This window comes from Photinus pyralis, unplaced genomic scaffold (assembly GCF_008802855.1).
Source record: "Photinus pyralis isolate 1611_PpyrPB1 unplaced genomic scaffold, Ppyr1.3 Ppyr1.4_LG1, whole genome shotgun sequence".
In the NCBI taxonomy this organism is placed as follows: domain Eukaryota; kingdom Metazoa; phylum Arthropoda; class Insecta; order Coleoptera; family Lampyridae; genus Photinus; species Photinus pyralis.
The window spans coordinates 30207666-30213783 of record NW_022170249.1 but is presented as its reverse complement, the minus strand read 5'-3'; the positions used below and the strand labels follow the sequence as shown (position 1 = coordinate 30213783).

Sequence of the window (6118 nt, the reverse complement as noted above, 5' to 3'; positions counted from 1 at the left end):
ACGTGTCACCCATCTTTGTAACTCTTATGGTTGCTGAGAAAAAAATGAAAGAAGAAATCCAAATTTCACCACTTCTTTGGGGGTGGCTCCTAAACGAAACACGTTGGACCCTCGGTTTATTTGGAAAAAGTGCTTGTCTTGATCCCCTCTATCACCCAATTTTTTTACAGGCGGTCATGTAACACCCTGTATAATGAGACAGGTCATGGCCTAGCCAAAGGCGGGCGCCTGAGGTCAAAATACGACAATAAACCCTGAGCACACCCCTATACAGCCTGATTCAAATTCGAGGGCCACCATGAGAATCTCGGGACCTGTAAGAGATAGGTAGGTAGTTTAAATTTGGCAAATTTGCGTATTTTGATGCTTAACGTAAACTTTATGAAGCGGCGTAACGTGCTTGTAATACTATCACGGGCGATGTGCGAGAATTTTCAATTCGAATTAACAAAACCCCTGCGTACTGTTAAGTAAGTACCGTATCGACAGTATCCGCGACTTTTCCTGAATCTATCGATTGCAGTCGAGTACGGTATAATCAACACTAGGCGCGACACCACTGTCTCTTTTCTGCTTCACAAATGTGGTAACTACATACTACAAAACATAAGCATTTCCAATGCTAACAAAGTTGATGATGGTTGGCTGGAGACCAAACGTCAAACTTAAAATTTAAACGTAGCATCTTGTAGAGGGAAAAAAGTGACCATAATAATGTGTCATTTATTTCGATATATCTTTTTAAATAATTTCAGTAACTAATAAAAACGATTTTGCAAAATTTCGTTTTATTCCGGGTATTCTCCGAATGTAGTCGGAATTTTTTTTAGGTTCAAAACTGCATTTTCTTAAGCATAAAGACACGAAACTTTGCCAAATTTAAACTACCTACCTATCTCTTACATTTTCCGAGATTCCCATGCCCGCCCTCGAATTTGAATCAACCTGTATATTATTACAAGATAAGGTTAGGACCTGGTCAAAATGACAGGCGTCTGAACTCCCCATATTCTTCGTACCGTAAGCTCTTGGTCTTATTATAATGTTTAATTGTTAAATGCAAATTGGAAAAGAAGCGAGAAAGTGAGTGAGTATATACCCTGGAATGGACGGTTTTCAATAGTTCTTTTTTCCTTCCTTGTAATCAATGAAGTCCCTAGAGCTATTCCGTGTAATTGAAACAGGGCAAATCTGATTTAAATTTGATTGTTTTTGTAATTAACGTATTTAATTAAATTTTACTCTCTCCAGTTTCTTGGGCCGATCCTTAAAACGACACACACACACACACACCCTTACCCGCCTCGTAATATTTATGGCAACATGAGAATAAACCCAAATTGTGGCGATTTCGTTTAAACATACATAAGAGGTAGCGCCATCTCGTGCGGATCATGAAAAACCGAGGGTATCCAAGATACCTTCCATAGGAAGGAAACTGTACTGTGTTAAGTATTATGGCATCATTTGCCACAATTATTATGAAACAAGATTTTAGTGTGTGGGCTGCCAGTAATATGCCATTTTGTGCAGTGTGTTAAAGAAAGATGTCATAAACATTGCATTTCCAAATTTGTGTGAAAATGCAGTGTTGCCAAGTTTTCACTCTCTGTTTTTCTTATAGATAACGATTGCTGAAGAGGATATTTCCTCTGAATATGTACATTAGTATAAAGGGGGAGGGTTACATAAGTTCTTCGAAACGAAAACTCCCATGAAAGCAATATTATTCAACTGGTGTGGGAGTTCGATGTGTTGCCTAACCTCATTCACGCTACGCTATGAAACCGATAGAAACGCCTAAGATAATGTCATTTTGCAAAATAGACAAAATTGATGACAAAATCATGGTTGCCATACAAGTTAGGTAGGTACGTAGTCAATTTTAGGTACCTAAATAGTGGTAGGTAGTTGCGCTAGTCTAGAATCTAGAGCAGTGGTGGACTAAAGTGCAAATGGCACCTGGACCAAAACATTGAATAAAAATTTATTCAATGACCAAAAGTTAACAGCCATCAAAGACATAAGCTGAATCAAGCAACGCTTTACAAATGTCCTGAAGCAGTTTATGTATTAAAAGTATCTCTAGTAGATTTCTTACAAACAAAATTCATCCTTGGGATATCCACTCCCCAGATTATCTCTCTGTTCTTACCAAATTAATTTACCTTTACCGCGAGATCCACATATAGTACCTACCGTTTAGAAAAAATTAACCCAGGTACAAAACACAATTTTGCTTAGAAATCTTTATTCAGTTGGCTATATACACAAATACAGAAGGAATTTTATAAATCCCAATGAACAACAGAAAAATTAAAAATGTTTCAGAAAACTACAATAATCTTAATTAGTACAGCAATGGTACTTTCAGCATTGAATTGATAACTATCTATAAATTCAATGCTTTCAGTAAAGCTAGCTAGTACCTGTACATTTTTTAGTAATAAGAAATAGATTAAACGTGTAAAATGCCGCACTATAGTACAACAAAGGCAGTTTTTAACTTTCTATGAGTAAAGACACTCATCTTTTCTCTTGTCTAGATGGTTTTTAATGCAGAATTTTACGCCGGTCCATGATCTTGTGGGCAAAACATCATGTTCTTCTAAGCACTTTTCACATTGAGCTTCTCCGGGTACTAGATCTTTTTTTAATTTCTTGGTTGAAAAAACCTAAGACAGCTGATTTTTCTTCTGAAGACCATATGGCGCGCTACTAGAGATTTATGCTGGAGTTTACCTGTAACATTAACATGATGTTAGATAAAATTTAACATTTGTATCTCACCAGAATCAAATAATGAAATAGTAAAATGATGAAAATAAACCTCTCGTCAGGAAAGATTGCCGGTCACAAAACACTTGAGCTGGGTCTACAATCGAGGTTTTTCTAAAAATGTAAGCGACTTCCGGGATAGTATCGTGTCAATGTTGAACAAAAAGACTTTTCGTTCAACATTGGCACGATCCTATTCCGGAAGTCGCTCGCATCTTAAGAAAAACATAGACAAGGTGTGCTGTGACCGGCAATCTTTCCTGGCGATAGTTATACAGGGTGGTGACTTGCGTCGCGCATCATAGGGATTTCAATGTAAAATTCATAACATGCCATTATTGGCTCCCCAAATTATTTTAGACCAAAAATGTATTAAGGTTTTTTATAGACAACAATTTTTTACGTCAATCAACCGCGTTAGTTTCCAATTTTTTACATAATGAAGACAGAAAATTGGAAAAATAAAACCCGCATCTTTTTCAATAGTCTGTGATGCCATGGAATTTTCTAATACAAAAACTACGCCAATATCCGTCATGCCATGGAATGTGCTATAAAACAAATCAAATTCTATCAAAAAGTATTATATTTAGAACAGCGAATTCAACATAAAGAAAGACCAAATGACTAAAAACGGTTTCCTAATATAACAATTTACAATAAATGTTCGAATAAGTCACCATTAACTGCAAGGCAGTAACCAAGTCAATCATAAAATCCATTTCGAACTACTGCTAATTGATAACTGGACATCTTTTTGTTTTAGAAAATTCCATGGCATCGCAGATTATTGCAAAAGATGCGGGTTTTATTTTTCCAATTTTCCGTCTTTATTATGTAAAAAATTGAAAACTAATACGGTTTATTGACGTAAAGATTTTTTTCTACAAAAAACTAATACATTTTTGCTCTAAAATAATTTGGGGAGCCAATAGTTGCATGTTATGAATTTTACATTGAAATCCCTATGATGCGTGACGCAAGTCACCACCCTGTATATAATTTTACCTTTTGGATTTGGTTTTATCAAATCTATCTCCTCCATAATTTCCCCTGTAGTCTGTATTGGTGCGATTCGGTTTTCTTCAGGATTTAGGGCATCTGTAAGACACATATGATATAAATATACTATCGCGTTGGGATAGATGCAATCACATACATCCACGAAAAGGATGCAAATCATATACACAGTGACCAAGGTAAGGATGATGGGAAAATTGGAAACCATAAGAGATACACAGTCGGATAATTAGAAAAAAGTTGAGTATTTTAGGGCTTAGTAAGATGTTTTTAAAATTCAGATATCTGATCAGTTCCAAAGGTATTCGACAGAAACCGAAATTAGCCGTATTCGTTTTTATTTTTGTCTGGTCCTGTTTAAAAAGATATCAAAAAACAAATAACCTTCCTCATAGGCATATCATGAACTTGATATTTTTATGTGAACCTGAAAGTACATACTGTTCGAGTAGCATTTTTTATGGAGAATACAATGAAGTATGGGACAATTATCATTCAGAAGAACCATCAATGAATTATTTTGACATTTTGTCAACCCCTACTACACCAAAATGTTAACACATAATATTAATAACAATATTTTTAACAAGCATTTTTTCTGACATAAATAATAAACAACTTTTATTATGTTGGTGTAGTAGGTCATTGACAACATGTCAAAATAATTCATTTATGGGTCCTTTAAATGACATATTGTCCCATACTTATTGTATTCGCCATACAAAATGCTACTCGATACAGTATGTACTTTTTCTAGGTTCACAGAAAAATATAAAATTGAGGATGTGCCTATGAGGAAGGTTATTTGTTTTTATAATGGAGATGTGCAGATAAAGCTCATTTTTTTAGACCGAAATAGGGTTCTAAGGGGAGGAGGCGGTATGGCTCTTTATACACAAACATTTAAAGACCGCCTGGCATACATTCAAAATCCTCCGACACTCTATTCTGCAGATTTTTCCTTTCAGAGTACTTTCCTCCGACAAACAGTTTTCGAGACATTCGCTCTTAAAGTTTAGACATCACCAATGGATATATTTCTTGCAGACGTTCCAATCGCCCTTTGTGAGAACCCTCTTCCGACAATCCGTTCTGAAGATATAAGGGAATATATCCGATTACGATAAGAGGTCGAGGAGGAGGTCTATGGTTGGTAGAAATTAATTCCTTTCGTTGATACCTTTCATTAAAGTACCATGAAGGATAAAACCAGTTCCACTCCCCCCCCCCTTCCCCACCACTGTCTTTTGATAAGAGGACAGGAAGAAGGGCAGTAGTTGGTAGAAAGCGGTTCCTTTCGTTGAGACCTTTAATTAGAATACCATGAAAGACAAAATTAATTAATTAATTTCTAACTCCCCCCCCCCACAACCGCCGGCCCCATCCCCCACTGATAACGAAAAAGAGTCGCGCGGGGAAGTTATAAGTATGTACAAAGCAATCTATTTGAATGATACCTTTAAGTTATGCACGTTTTACTATCAAAAACAGCATCTCAGGAAATAATTCATGCCCCCCCCCCCCCTTTAGACAGCGAAATTTTATAGTAAAAAATTCCAGGACCAGGGAAATTTTAGGACACAAATGAATTCGGAAATATTTACCTTGACAACGTTCGATGTCTTGAAGATCATATTCATCCTGGATGCTGTCTTACGGATGGACGGGATTTTTGAGCATCGACAAAATTCTAACTGATCTTCTCGGCATTGTTCCAAAAAAATACTGCAAAAATTATAATTAAAATTTGCATTGGAATTGGTGATAATTATAACATTATGGGGAAGCTAAATTTAAAAAACGAATCATTACAATGGAATGGTCATAACCAAATTAAATCTGTCATTATAGAGGGTGTCCGGTGTTGAACAGGTTATGCATCCGTAGGGACATATTTATTTCTTTATATCGAAATATTTTCTCCCCTAATTAATTTAGAGCAAAGTTGTAAAAAGGTTTCTTGTCGCTTGAACAATAAATTCTGCGTCTGCTCATGCCCTCATTTATTATTTTTAAAATCGGGAAACCGGAAAAAATATATAAATGAGAATTAGTATGTATTTGCCTAAAAAACTAATTTTAGTATTCAATACTTTCAATGGACGAATGATTTATCACTAACATCACTCGTGCCGTGAAATCATCGAAACAAAAATTAAATTTCCAATTATCCTTTTAATTTATAACTTCCTTAATTTCTCCGATTTACCACAACAACACATTACAAATGGGCACATCAATAGACGCAGAAATTTACAATCGACAAAAACGGTATTTACAACTTCAGTGTAAAATATTTAGGGAAAAAAATGTTTGGATA

The 6118-nt window shown here is 35.5% G+C and overlaps 1 long non-coding RNA gene across 1 annotated transcript; it reads right to left on the bottom strand.

Annotated features, from left to right (window-relative positions):
• Window positions 1-3818: 3818 nt before the first annotated feature.
• On the bottom strand, window positions 3819-6039 carry LOC116159006. Its single transcript, XR_004142877.1, has 2 exons — window positions 5403-6039; window positions 3819-3879 (listed from the first exon to the last, which is right to left on the bottom strand). It is a non-coding gene; the product is annotated as an uncharacterized LOC116159006 (long non-coding RNA).
• Window positions 6040-6118: the final 79 nt, after the last annotated feature.